Source organism: Silurus meridionalis, chromosome 27, assembly GCF_014805685.1.
Source record: "Silurus meridionalis isolate SWU-2019-XX chromosome 27, ASM1480568v1, whole genome shotgun sequence".
Classification (NCBI taxonomy): Eukaryota; Metazoa; Chordata; class Actinopteri; order Siluriformes; family Siluridae; genus Silurus; species Silurus meridionalis.
The window spans coordinates 13960399-13975180 of NC_060910.1; the positions used below are offsets into that span (position 1 = coordinate 13960399).

The 14782-nt window shown below is 37.1% G+C and overlaps 1 protein-coding gene and 1 non-coding gene across 10 annotated transcripts in view; both read right to left on the reverse strand.

Moving 5' to 3' along the window:
* Positions 1-14782, reverse strand: part of cacna1ba (calcium channel, voltage-dependent, N type, alpha 1B subunit, a) — a 149361-nt gene that overhangs the window by 109420 nt on the left and 25159 nt on the right. The gene's annotated exons all lie outside the window — the stretch shown is intronic.
* trnae-cuc lies at positions 6879-6950 on the reverse strand. The gene has a single exon. It is a non-coding gene; the product is annotated as a tRNA-Glu (tRNA).

The following is a 14782-nucleotide window of genomic DNA, read 5'->3' on the forward strand; positions in this document are numbered from 1 at the left end:
AATGTTTTATAAATGTTATCTCTCTGCTTTTTTTTTTTGCTTAATATTTTGTATTACGGTGCATACTGTATGTGTTCATATCATTACAAGAAACATTTGTAAGCATTATTGCATCACATTATAATGTATGGTAAGAAGTTTTCACAAACTTGTTTACATGATTTTCTTTTCACCCTCAGATCATGGAAAAACCTAAATGGATCTCTTAGCTTTTGCTTTAGGCTTAGAGTTAAGCTACCATCACGACGGTGAGAGAGCTTATATCATGATCATGGTACAACCCTGTGAAACGCCCTCATAATCATATGTAGTGGGTTTAAGCAATCGTCTCGCGACATGCTGGGGCCAGGGTTTACTTGGCCTGAAGTTTTCAGAGATCTGCTGCCTACCTGAAAGGTCTCCCACCAGGTGAAGAACAAGCAAATCTACGACTCATTGCGAGTAGGTAAGGTGAAGCATTAAACAGTGATTTATCTTCTTTTGGGCTCTTTGGTTTTGGGCTCAGAAGGGCCCTTTGTAAAGCCTGTACTTCCAAATCCAGGTCCTATACGTCTCTCTGGCTTCCATAACCAAATCTACTGCATAAAGCATGTTTGAGTTATGTTATCTATACCTTTCCCCACCCAATACTATTCTTTTTTGGAGTACCCTTAGTTGGTGCTATTGGACTGTTGATGTTTTTCATCGCCAAGTCAAGACTATTAGTTATACAACACATAACAATTATAGAGATTCAGAATCTGTTTTTTTATAAAGGAAAGTGGTTTATACTGGTATACATTTTTAAATGATTCAACTGGGATTGTGTGAAGACAATTCTTTCTGGCAGAGATTATCTTCTGTAAAACTGTTTCTGTGAATATGCATGGAAGATGGTTTGAAATTGTACAAAAATGTAGCCTTTTTATAAAAAAGAAAGGTGTCTATTTTTTGTGACTTAACACTAAAAATGACGATAGCAATCCGTATTAAGGCTATAGTGACAGATCCATAAACATGAATCATTCTGAAAACATCAAAAAGCATTATAGACTTTATTACTCATTTTTTTACCCTTTCTTCTTTTAAGTGCAATATTTTTTGAAGGCATACTCTATCTAACAAATCTTCAGTACAAAAAGAATAAACATCAAACTGAAACAGAAAGAATAGGTAGTGAGACTAAGCCGGTCTTGTTACATCATAAAAACATTTTGGCATCTCTCCAATACATTTCACATGTTCAGGAATAAAAAAGAAACCCTAAGATGACACACTCAATCAGCGTAAGTAATAGAGTGGCCACAGAAAACTGCCCATTATATTTATGTATATAATGCACCAAACAAGGACAGAGCATTTAAAATGCAGTAGATGCACACATACACAAAAAAGGAATATTTTTTCAATAGATCAATTAAAAAACAAAACAAAAGTTTGTCTTTCCTGTCACCTGTACCTCTACCTTAGTTTCCCCATGTCCAGCACCTGTACCTCCAGTGCTACAGTAGGATGCCCAGCACATATACATTTTGGTTTCCATCACCAAGTTTATGTAGCAGAGACTGTGGGTTTTATAAAACATAGATGTATCTGAAAACCTTTTAATAAAGAAAAGGGGTTCTCTCTGGTATCAAGTTTGATTTGATTAATACTATTTGAACTGTATACCACTATTTTAACTGTATTAAATATCTGCATATTTTTTATTGTATTGCATTAACTTATGTATTTGTAATTCATTTTTATTATATTGGGAGTGTTTAAAAGTGTTCTTTCTGGCAGAGATTATCTTCTGTAAAACCCTTTCCATAAATCATATGTTAATGATGGTTTAGCCTGTTTTTTCAATACATTAAATTAATAAGATTTAAATTACAAACGTGTAAAATTATCTCAGCAATAATCACGGGATTTGGGAGGCACCTGAGCTAATTTTCAAGTAATGTTAAAAAGTCTCCTTCTCTTTCTTGTTCGCTTTATTGTCTTCCTGTGCCATTTAAGTAGTCAACTGAATACTTCTTTCTCTAAAACACTAAACAACTGGAGGCTGCCTTTATATAGCAAATACATACCTATACACACACTCTCTGTTTTCTTTACTATTAATAATTTCATATATTCTACTTCAATAACTGAACCAATGCACATTGACAAATAAATGTAACAATTTCCAGAGCTGCATAATATACAGAATATGTATATATGTAGCAGGCAAATTTGAAATGAGCTCATTATGTGCATAAAAGTGTACAATTTCTTAGTTTAAACAAATCTTATGTTCTTTATGTTCTATTGTGATCTAAATATCGTGTTAACCGTATGCACACTCTGTAGCATTTTACATATTTTTTTAACAAGCTAACTAACTTGTTGGACAACTTCAAAGCTTAACAGCTACACTTTTTGTTCCATCCGCAATAGTAATATAAAGCATTTGTTTTCTATATCTGGCCAATCAGAGCACAGCAAATGAAATATTAATCTGGAAAGAACGAAAGTGTTTCACAAACATTATCTGTCAGCCTACAGGTACGTCTGTTTCCTCCACGAGCTAAAACATTCTAGTCATATATTACACTTCACGGTTTTTATCCTTTTTTTAAAGATTAAACTCAAATATTTTGTGAAAGATTTACTTAATTTTTTTAAATAATGAAGTTATTTTTACTTATAAACAAGCTCGCACTGACATAAAGCTTTATCAAGTGGTAATGTATTTCAAATTGTATGTGTATGTCATTACATAAGGCAAGAGACATTTTCCTTTTTTAAGCATTCTGTAATGTTGCATTACAAAAGTGTTAATGAATTACATTATATAGTAAGATATTACAAAGCATGATTTTCTTTTTATTCCCAGGTCAGACAATAAGCAAAAATTTATCCAATGGACCTATCAGCTTTTGCTTTAGGCTTAGAGTTAAGCCAACATCACAGCGGTCAGAAAGCTTATATCATGTATCATGGCACAACACTTCAAAATGCTCTTAAGATAGTATGCAATGGGTTTCAGCGTTCCAAAGGTGGCATGCTGGGACCTGGTGTTTATGTGACCCGGAGTTTTCAGAAAGCTGCCGCCTACCCAAAACGTCTCCTACCAGGTGAAGAACAAGCAATTCTGCGACTCAGAGTGCGTGTAGGTAAGGTGAAACGGATTAGCTATCAGGGCCATCCACTCCAAATGAGCTGGCACCAACATGGATATGACACTGCTTGGGTTCCTCCTAAATGTGGAATGGTAACTAGTGGACTGGAGGAGGACTGCGTGTGGGATCCGAGTAGGATTGAGGTTCTAGAAGTATTAAACAGTAATGGCACAACCAGAAATTTATCTCCTTTTGGGCTCATGCCTGGTCCTTTTGGATACCCTTGTCTACCACCTGTACCTACAATGTTAGGGTTCCCATATCCAGCACCTGTACCACCAATGTTAGGGTTCCCATATCCAGCACCTGTACCTCCAATGTTAGGGTTCCCATATCCAGCACCTGTACCTCCAATGTTAGGGTTCCCATGTCCAGCACCTGTACCTCCAATGTTAGGGTTCCCATGTCCAGCACCTGTACCTTCAATGTTAGGGTTCCCATGTCCAGCACCTGTACCTCCAATGTTAGGGTTCCCATGTCCAGCACCTGTACCTCCAATGTAAGGGTTCCCATATCCAGCACCTGGTTTTCCAAATCCTGTCTTTCCTCCAAATTGGTTTCCACAGCCAAGCGTATTGAGTAACTCATGTTCGGTTATGGTAACTCTCCTTTTTCCAACTCAATACTCTAACTTTTTATAGGTGCTACACCAATCCATTTTGGGTTTTATAAACAAAGCTGTATCTGATAACAATATGCATATAATAAAGGAAAAAAGGATCTATCTAGAATCATGTTTGATACATTTAATATTATTTGAACTGTATACCACTACTTAAACAATTTTGAACATCGGTACATTGTATATGAATATATTATTATTTTGCTTTCTTGTGTATCATATGCATGCAAAAAGTCAAAGGTGATGCTAAAGCAATAGATCTATAATTTGGAGTCTATTTTCTGTGCTTATGAATAGAAAATTGAAGGAGAAAAATAATAATAATAAAACATTTTTTAAAAGCTTATTTTTTTGGTGATTAAAACTAAAAATAACCAAACTGCCAATGCTATAGTGACAGATCCACAAACACAATTCATTTTGTAAATTATTTTTTTGGAACATTAAAAATACTTAATTATTCTTTTTTTTTACCTGTTCTTTTATCAGTATGTTTTGACAGCATTTTCAAACTACAGGACTAAAGGAATGTTACCAAAACTGAAACTGAAGCATATAGACCACTATTTATTTTTTCTCTCTAACAGCACACTCCGTAGCATTTTACTATTTACTTTTTTTTCTTTCTAACAAGATAACTAACTGGTTGGATGAGCTCATAACTACAGCTACATTTTTTGCTCTATCATCAGTAGTGACCTAATGCATTTTATTTCATTCTCTGGCCAATCAGAGCACAGCAAATAAAATATTAATCTGAAAAGAACAAAAGTGTTCCACAAACATCATCTGTCGACGTACAGGTATATCTCTGTTTCCTCCACGAGCTAAAACATTGTAGTCAAATATGCACAAGTCAAGGTTTTAGCCTTTTTATAAAGATATTTTTTGAAAGATTTACAATATTTTGAAAAATGAATGGATGAATAGTTTTTACATTTTACATTGCATTGACTAATAATAATGTTCTGTATTACATATGGTATGTGTACATATCAATACATTAGGTATTGTCATTTTTTTAAGCATGCAGTAATTATATATCTTTTATTACTGAAGTGTTAATAAATTACATTATATGGGAAGAAGTTGTCCCAAAATAGTTAAAATTATTTTTCTTTTCACCCTCCAATCAGACAAAAAGCTAATTTATCTATAGCTTTTGCTTTAGGCTTAGAGTGATGCCAGCATTATAGCAGACAGAGAGCTTATATCATGTATCATGTCACAACACTTCAAAATGCTCTCAGGATCAGACGCAATGGGTTCAAGCGTTCCAAAGGTGGCATGCTGGGACCTGGCGTTTATGTGACTCTGAGTATTCAGAAAGCTGCTGCCTACCTAAAATATCTCCTACCAGGTGAAGAACAATTCTGCGACTCAGAGTGCGTGTAGGTAAGGTGAAATCGATTAGATATCAGGGCCATCCACTCCAAAAGAGCTGGCACCAACATGGATATGACTGCTTGAGTTCCTCCTAAATGTGAAATGGTCCGCAGTGAACTAAAGGAGGACTGTGTGTGGAACCATGTTTGGGTTATGTTACCTTTACCGTTCTCAACTCCATACCTCTCCTTTCTGAACTATCCTTTGTAGTTGCTAGAGTATATCAATCTATTCTGGAAAGATGTTACCTCTGGTATCAAGTTTGATATGGTTAATATTATTTGAAGTTTATACCACAACTTAAACTGTATTAATATCTGTACATTTTTATTGTAACCGATATTAATATATTATTGTGCTTTCTTTTGCATTAACTTATGTATTTAGGGATTGTTTTTTATTAAATTATAAATTCAGATTATTTTCTGAAAAAGTTTCTCTATAATTATATGTGTAGATGACTGCTTAACATGTCTTTACAGTAAATAAAATAAATAAGCTATTAAAGCCTCTACAATAAAAAGAACTGGATATGTGTATTCTTTGACTCAAAACTTGAACAAAAAAAAGTGATTCTATAGAGACAGAGCTATAAACTAGATTTTCTAGATTTTTCTAGATATATTAAAATCTTGACATGTCCTGGTTGTACCTAAGTGCCTGTATGTTTTGACACAGTACTACAGAACAAAAGGAACGTAATTATCAAACTGAAACAGAAAGTATGGCTAATGAGACTAACCCAACTGGTCTTGCTAATGTGCATCATCTTACAAAACACATTTTATGCTCAGGAAGATGATGAAAAATGATGATGAAAAAAATGATGACACAGATGACACATTCTCTCATTAAATTAAATTAAAAAACAAAATTAAATTGTAAAAATTATATCAAAATTTTGACCTACTTGAAAGGGTTTAACAAGCATGTTAAATTAAGACAGATTTGTCAGTGTTTTATTCAAGAAAATCTGAAAAAGGTTTGGCCTATAAAATAAGAGTTTACAAAGGAGATGTTTTAAGCAAGATTACTAATACTTTGAATTTTTAAAGTAATAAATAGCATTGGGTGGAAAAACAAGAAAGTCACTAAGTCAGCTTGCTGAGCAGAGAAGTAAGTAAAGGTGATAATCACACAGCATGGTCTTTTATTCCAGAGGTACTGGCACAGGGCAGGAATTTTTTATTGCTTGAGTTCTACCAACTATTTGAGTAAATAAAAGAAAAGCAAGGAGTTACAAAGAAAGTGTAAAAACAACACTACAATAAAGAGGTAAGCCATTAGATTCTACCTCCTACCCACCCCACCAAACCTTTTGGGTTGGTTTCCTGTTTGTTGGTTTGTTTGCTTTGGGCCATTTTAGTATTCAGCCAAATACCTCTTACCATAAACCAAGTCACTACTGGTGCACTAGACAGCTTTAGGCAGAACACTTCAGGCTTTTTATTGCACATACATAGCTACACGTACACGTATTTTGTTTTCAAAACATACTGTATTAGAAAACTTTCACCTGATGATGAGCTGTTGAACCAGAACTACCTCAACCAAACCAATGAACACTGATTTATAGTATATTTATACACTAAACTTTATTTCGGCTTCTCCCATTAGGGGTCGCCACAGCGGATCATCCGCATGTTTGATTTGGAACATGTTTTTACGCTGGATGGCCTTTCTAACGCAACCCTCCCCATTTATCCAGGCTTGGGACCGGCACTAAGAGTGGCTGGGGTTGGTTCCCTGACCGGGGATCGAACCCGGGCCGCAGCGGTGAGAGCGCCGCATCCTAACCACTAGACCACCAGGGAAGTATATTTATACATTGATATATAGAAATTCATTCAGCATTTTGTAAAGTTACAAAATAGGGAGGGAGATTAAATATCTTGTCAAACATAAAATAATGTCAGAGATTTCCTCCTCGTGCCATTTTCTAGCAGCACCTAGTGTTGTTCCAGACTTCTGCATTCCTGTTTCTGTGTTTGGTAACAAGTCAGTTTGTTTTGATAAACATGTTAAATCTCCACCCCTGTCTTGTAGATTATCATTGTCTTCATGTGTTTTTTTCATTCATGTGTCCCTACGTCTGTGTTCATTAGTTTAAATACCCCGGTGTTTTATTATTTGTTTCACGTTTTCATCTGTCAAAACCATGGTTTCTTTTCTCTCGCTCTTGATTTTTTTATCTCCACCTTTCCCAAACCATTGCTTGATCTACACCTTCGATTCTGTCTGCTGTTTTGGATTTGTGTTTAGAATAAAACATTCTTACTCTGCACTTGCATCCAGAATCAAATGCCTTGACATTACATGACAGTGGTAGTGGGAATGTGGTTAAGCACCAGGATTGCTCAACTGTCAGGTAGAGGAAACAGACACAGAAGAGGTGGATGGGAAACCCCAAGATCAAGTGAATGGCCTGGATGAATAAACAACTACAGAGTACAAATGGGAGGAGGACAGGGAAAGTCAAGAGAGAGAAAAGGAGGGCTCGCCTGCTTCCAGGTGCGCCATCCAATGGTCCTCAGCCAGCTGGACTGCATTGTCAAGTGACTTTGAGCACTGACAGTGGACCCACTCTGCCATCATTATTGAAATTTGGATGACAAATTGCTCCAGGACAATGAGGCCTCATCTAGGAGCCACTTTTGGAAGGCATCACAGAGCTACTGGGCAAAAGTTAAAGGTTGACTGATCTCTCAGAGCATCAGCAAATGGAATTGCTGAAATGCAATGATCCCTGTACTTTGTCTTTTGTCACAAGGGGATGTACAACATTCACAAGGTTTCAATGTCTCTTATCAATCGTAAATCATGACTAATTCAGCATGGACTCATGGCTAGGAATCAATTTCCACATATGCATGTTTCCTGGAGTTGCTCTTACATGTGTTAAATAACTCTCCAGAAGGAAGAGATGCAGGTGAAAAGCTATACCCATAGAGTTGTAGAATATGCACTTGAATTTGATTGCAAGTAATTATGGCTGGAATGACACAGAGCTGAAAACTGCATCCATAGGGTACTCATCGGAGATCACACCCTACCAAACCTCTCACCCTGCAAAGCAGAGCATTTCACAACAAGTTTGAAGCTTCAGGTCCCCTAAACCAGACAAATCACCTGGTTGTTTAACCACTTATTTTTGTATCAAGGGCCCTACCCACAGCCTGGCATCCACAACCATTAAGATCCAAGTGAACACATGCACAGTCTGCTTCCTCCATATTATCAATACCTCATGGAAGCATTTTCTAGGGCTAAGGCAAGTGGCCTTCCTCCCCATAAGTCCAATAAATGCCATTTACCTGCTGTTGGGTTCCACACGTCTCAGAGGCAGATGTGCAAGGCAGAGCATAAAGCAATGAAGGTTTTTATTCAAAAGGCCCCCAACCAACGGGGCACACCTCCAGCCTCAGCAGAGTCAAAAAGAAGCACACTTAGATCTTGAATTGATTATTGTGGCCTCACCTAATGCACTGTGAAGTACCCTCCTGCACTTGAAAAGCTTAGCAAAGCTAGGATCTTTAACAAGTTGGATTTGCACAGTGCCTATAACTTGCTACACATAAAGAGAGGAAGACAAGTAAAAAACATCTTGAGTACTGCCACCAATCACTATGTGTTCTTGACCATGCCATTTAGTCTCTCCAGTGCTTCCTCAGTTCTCTAAAGTTTCATCAACAATTTCATCTGCTCAACTTACATATTACATGTCCACTAAGTGATTCAACAATTTAACAATTTAAAGATCAAATGGGTGAAGTGGGAATTTTATTAAACTATTTAACTCAGTATATTATTATAATTCCAGATGACAAGACCATGGACCAGAATAAAGTCTCCGCTGTGTAAAACTGTAAACTGTAAACTGTTTGCAACCCCTCACTTCTTCTGTTAAACAGTAAACATGTAAACAGGTAAATTTGTGTAACCAGCCAGGCCTTCTAGCAGCTAAAGGCAGCCTTTACCAGTGCTAAAATAGCACCTAGACTCAATCACCTAGACTCTTCCAGACCTTGTACAGTCCCAGCAATCTGGGGAAAAGCCCAAAATCAACCATCCCAGGTAGCAAAGATTCTGGTGCTGATTTAGCATGAAGTCGGCACAATTGGCATTCAGTCGGCACTAGCATACAACATGTGAACCGAACATGACCCAGTTATGGTGGCGATGGAACAGCCTTTAAGGTGGCAAACAAGATATGGGCCAGTTAAATGTATGATGTTCCTGTTTGCAATGTGGGTTTACTGCATTTTATCAACAAGGTTTCATCAAACAAATAATTTTAATTATGAATCATGGTAGTTTTAGATGAAAAATTAATGGTAATCTTATTATAATCCCTTTATAATTTATATATAATTTATAAATATTACCCTTTATAATCTATAATTAAATTAATCCTATTTAATATTTTCTCTAAACCTTTTCATGCACAAGACAAGGCCAATTTTCACACATATTGCGCCTCTCTTAAAATGTCCTATTATGGCAAAAAAATCTACCTATCAGGTAGAATGTAGAAAAGTGCAATCGTTCATGGGTTTTCAGATTTTACCTCCTTGTAGTGTTACACCTTCACTCTTGTACCTTTGCTTTTGGACATTTTTCATCTGGGACAAGGATACGTATAAAGTGGCTAAATTAAGGTTTTGTTGAGGCTGACATGTTTAACCAACAGAGACCAGAGTAGGGCCAGCTATAGTTATACATTTGTCTAAGATATGGATATGCCATGGGCATATGTGGCCTGAGTTCTGGCAACAAGACCTCTGTCCACTCATGTACTGTAATTAATTTCTGTATTTGGGCCAAATGAAAGTGAGTTGTGGCCCATCACTGGGTCAAAGCAAGTTTGCTATGTGGGTTGTTGCCTTTTTCTAAAAAAAAAAAAAAAAAAAAAACTCTCCCCAGCAGAACTAAGATAAAAGATTATTACTGGCCATTAAACTTGCCCTGGAGCGGTGGCAACACCCCACAAATGTACAAATGCTAGGCTTAAAGAATAGACCTTCACCAAACAATTTGTTCTCTATTCTTCACTTGTTTTAAGTTCACCCTTTTCTACTAACCTGGCTCCAAGAATGTGAAAGCTGATGATCTTCATGCATCACAAGGTCGACAGTAATGTGTCAACTATCATTCCACTATCTTATTTGGCCAGAGCCATGAAGTGCAAAGAGGAACTTTTACATTCCAGATCAGAATTACAACCAGCATCTCATATAATAAATATATGTTTAATAAGTGACAGTGCTTAATTTGTTTTTGTTCTTTTTCTACTTTGTCTCTATCATTTAACCTGTCAGACTTGATAGATGGGTGGTGGGGATAAGGATTTTCCTATTTTTTCATCAACAAGATCACAGAAAAATAAAGAGAAAAAGAAAAACCCCACTGCACGTGATGCAAAAGGGGGAAAAGGCTAGTGACAGCCAACTATCGGACACTTTGATTGAAATTAGGGCTGTGGGGACCTGGCTAGACGGTATTGAGGGACAGTTTGGAAAAACTGCACAAGTCACTGACAACCGAGCAACGGATCTCTGCGGTACACAGGGAGTACACATAGCAAACAGTGGAGCAACTGCAAGCCAAAGTGGACGACCTGGAAAACCAGGGCCACCATAAAAACGAAGATTGTTGGACATCCTGAGAAAGCGGATGGCAGTGAATCCTTGACTACATGCTTCAGCTTCCTGCAGATTTCCCTGTCATTGAGATCGAGAAAGCGCACAGATCCCCACCTTCCATCTCAATCAACACCAAACACACCGCAGAGGAGTGTTATCGTGTGGTTCCTCCGCTTCCCAGTAAGATAGGCAGTTGTGAGAGCTGCCAGGAAAACACCAGTAAACCATAGTGTTGCCACTTTATGCTTTTTCCCAGACTTATGTGGAAGTTGTGCGGAATCAGCAAGCATTTGGAGGCATGTGCAAAAGAATAGTTTCTAGCTAGACTTTGCTGTTTGCACAATGGAGAGTTAATTTTATTTGACACTGTGGAAGCAGCCGCTAACTTTCTGGATGCAGCCGAGTGATCTCTTGTTTTTCTTTAGACAATAGGATTGTTCCCGTTTTTTCCCCCTTTCTTTAAACAAGGGCGTTGGAGGGTGTTTCATGTTTCTCCCTACTGAACTCAAACCCAAATATATGGATTTTTCAAGGGGATGCAGGGCCACACGGTGGAATTTTGCTTGTAAGGACGAACTTCCGTTCTATATTTATGACTGTTATGCCGGACCTGCACTAAAGTGTTTTATTTTCTTATTTAAATGCCATATAATTACATGTTCACAATTTTTTTCTCTTCTCTTCTTCTTTTTTTTCTCTTCTCTTCTTTTTAGGCTGTATTTAATTAAAATTTTTTTCTTATTAAGGTTACTAGAGTGGACTTTTTGTTTATTTCTAGTAGAAGTTGTGAGGAGATTTTCTCTGTCTGTCGTGTTCTGGGAAATTTAATAGTTCTCTTTTTAATGACAACACTTTCTGCCAGTTTCTTAAAGAAATAAATATCCAAGTACTTAGCTGTGTCTCATTTGGTGGTGCTGTTTACTGGACAGAATTCATTATTCTGGATAATGAATTCTGTCCAGTAAACAGCACCACCAAATGAGACACAGCTAAGGCCACCATAAGGGGCCACATTATCTCTTTTACTATGTGGCATAAGAAACAAAAGGCAGAGAACAGGAACAAATTAGAAGAAGAGGTTAAACGATTTGTATTGATTCATAAAATTTCACCCCCACCCCCCCAAAAAAAAAAACTGGAATCTTCCAACGGGCGCCAGGTCTAAAATAAACTTGAACTTTTCAGAACATGAAAAAAAATGAATAATGTTCAGCAGGCAGAGGTTCTATCAATATGATAATAAACCCAATCACCTCTTAGCATATCAACTCAAATGTGAACAAGCTGAAAGGTCTATCAGGGCCATTAAAACCACTAAAGGGAGTAATTTCATATGATCCAGCTAAAATAAACGCCAGTATTAAAGATTTTTATGAGAATCTGTACACCTCCTCTTGCGCACCCTAAGACCCTGCCAATTCCTGGAGGTCTGCTCTATTAGTTTGATTTTCAAAAACGGAAAGAACCCATTAGACTGTGCCTCATATCACCCTATCAGGTTACGTAATGTAGACTTGAAAATTGTGGCTAAAGCCTTAGCTCCTTCATTGGAGAAAATCCTACCTGAGATCACTAAACCAGACCAAACTGGATTTATTAAATCACGCTATTGTTTAGAAAATATGCATCATCTGTTGAACATAATACAGCATTTGACTGTAGATGGTGACCCGGCTGCTATAATATCTCTGGATGCAAAGAAAGCATTTGACAGGGTTGAGTGGAGGTTTTTATTTCAAGTGTTGGACAAATGCAATTTGGGCTCTAACTACATCAAACTTGTAAAACTTCTTTACTCTAGCCCATCAGCTGTGATTAAGACTAACGGTTTACTATCAAGTAGACTTTCGATCAAAAGAGGCTGCCATCAGGGCTGTCCCCTGTCACCACTCTTGTTTGCCTTGTACATCAAACCCCTGGCAGAAAGTATTTGCATGCATAGTGGCATCCAGGGGGGTGATGGCAGGTGGGATAGAATATCGTCTATCATTGTATGAGGACGATGTTCGTCTTTACTTAAAGCAACCACAGTTATTCATTCCCAGTCTGTTGGAGACATTTATTCAATTTAGCCAGTTTACTGGATATAAAATAAATGTTAAAAAAAATCCCACGCTATGTTCTTAAATACCCCACAACCTGTAAACTCACTGACTCTGGCAAGACCTTAGTGAGATATGAATAGGTGGACCCCTTTACTAATGTTTTTATTTGGAAGAATTAACACAATAAAAGTTAATGTGCTCCCCTGTTTACTGTATTTATAACCCTGTTATTTGAATCATAACTTTTTTAAGGAGGGAATATATAAAAGATAATAAAGATGGAATAATCGGTCGAGTTAAACGTGCTCCTGAGGTTCCAGTGACCACTGTTCCTGCCCCTCTTCCCTCCATGGATCTTCCCACTTTGTCCAGGCCTGCCTCTGGATAGTGTCCTCTTCGATTGGAGGCCACTCTGTGCAGCTGGGGACGGTTTTTCAACAACGCCTTGGGTAGTTCTATGAAATTCCGGAGTAAAAACTGGAGCATTGAGGATGGATTTGGACTGTAGTTGAAGTCAACAGTCTGCTACACTGACTCAGGACTAGTTTGCTTCTGATCACCATCACTGTACCCCGCAACATCATTTATCTGTAATCAATGGACATTCGGTTCAACCCAGATGAGGAGGGGTTTCCTCTTGAGTTTGGTTCCTCTCAAGGTTTCTTCCTTATGCCATCTCAGGGAGTTTTTACTTCCCACAGACTTACATCACAGACTTACTCATCAGGGACAAACTTATAAAGAACACCTTATTCATTTTTATTACCACATTATCTGTGTAAAGCAACTTTAAGACAATGTTCATTGTTAAAAGCGCTATACAAATAAAAATAAATTGAATTGAATTGAATAATAAAAAACCTAGGATCAAATTTGCTTCCCTTCTCAAGCCTAACATGCAGCTCTATTATTAGGCTGCTCAGAATAAACAAATGCTTAGATGGTTTTCAAATGATACAGACTCCTTGTGGGTCAGTATGGAATCGTTTGCATGTGCACCAAGAATGCTAAGATCCCTCCCATTTATTCATAACTTTAGGGAGGTCTACCCGGCAGCTGGAACTTTTTTGTTATTAAACACACTTTTGGCTTGGGAAGATGCCAGAAATAAATCTCAATGTCTTTGTCCATGCATTCCCAATCGCTTTAAACCCTGATTTCCCTGACTCGTTAGCCAGTATTGGCCTTTGGACCTGGGCAGAAAAGGGTATATTTAATTTAGCCAGTTTATTTACAGGAAATTTTAGGATAGATTACCATATTCACAAAACAGATTTTTTCACATTTCTCCAATTACGTCATTTTATTCAGTCTAAAATGTGAGGGGAAAATTTGCTGGGAACTTTCTAATATTGAACATATTTTTCTTCTTTCAGGGACACTAAAGGGTCAGATTTCTTATCTGTATTCTCTGCTATCAGAAACCTCTTCCCCTTTAAATCCTTTAAAAAAGATTTGGGAAAGGGATATGGGCCAACCATTTACTGATGACGAATGGCTCTCTATATGTGAGGAGGTTTTTCATAAATCAACCTCAAGCTCTGTGTATGAGCAAAACTTCAAATTCAAATACAGAATATATCTTACTCCAGTACGCCTTCATAAATTTTCCCAAATGTACTGTATCTCAGATATGTTTTAAATGTAAATCTGAAATAAGAACGTTAATGCGTTTATTTTGGGACTGTAAGAACATTAAACCTTTTTGGCATGAGGTACATAATATGGTTCATAAAACGCTGGCTAGAAAATTCACTATGTCTCCAACTATATATTTACTAAACTGAAAAACATAATTAGATATTTCTGCTAACTCACACTCTATTAAATGTCATTACTTATTTGGCAAAGAAATGTATACTTATTCTATGGTCATCACCACAGGGACCAACTTTAAATATGTGTTTAGCACAAGTGGCTAATCTTCTCCTTTTTTGGAAAAACTTACATATGTGTTGA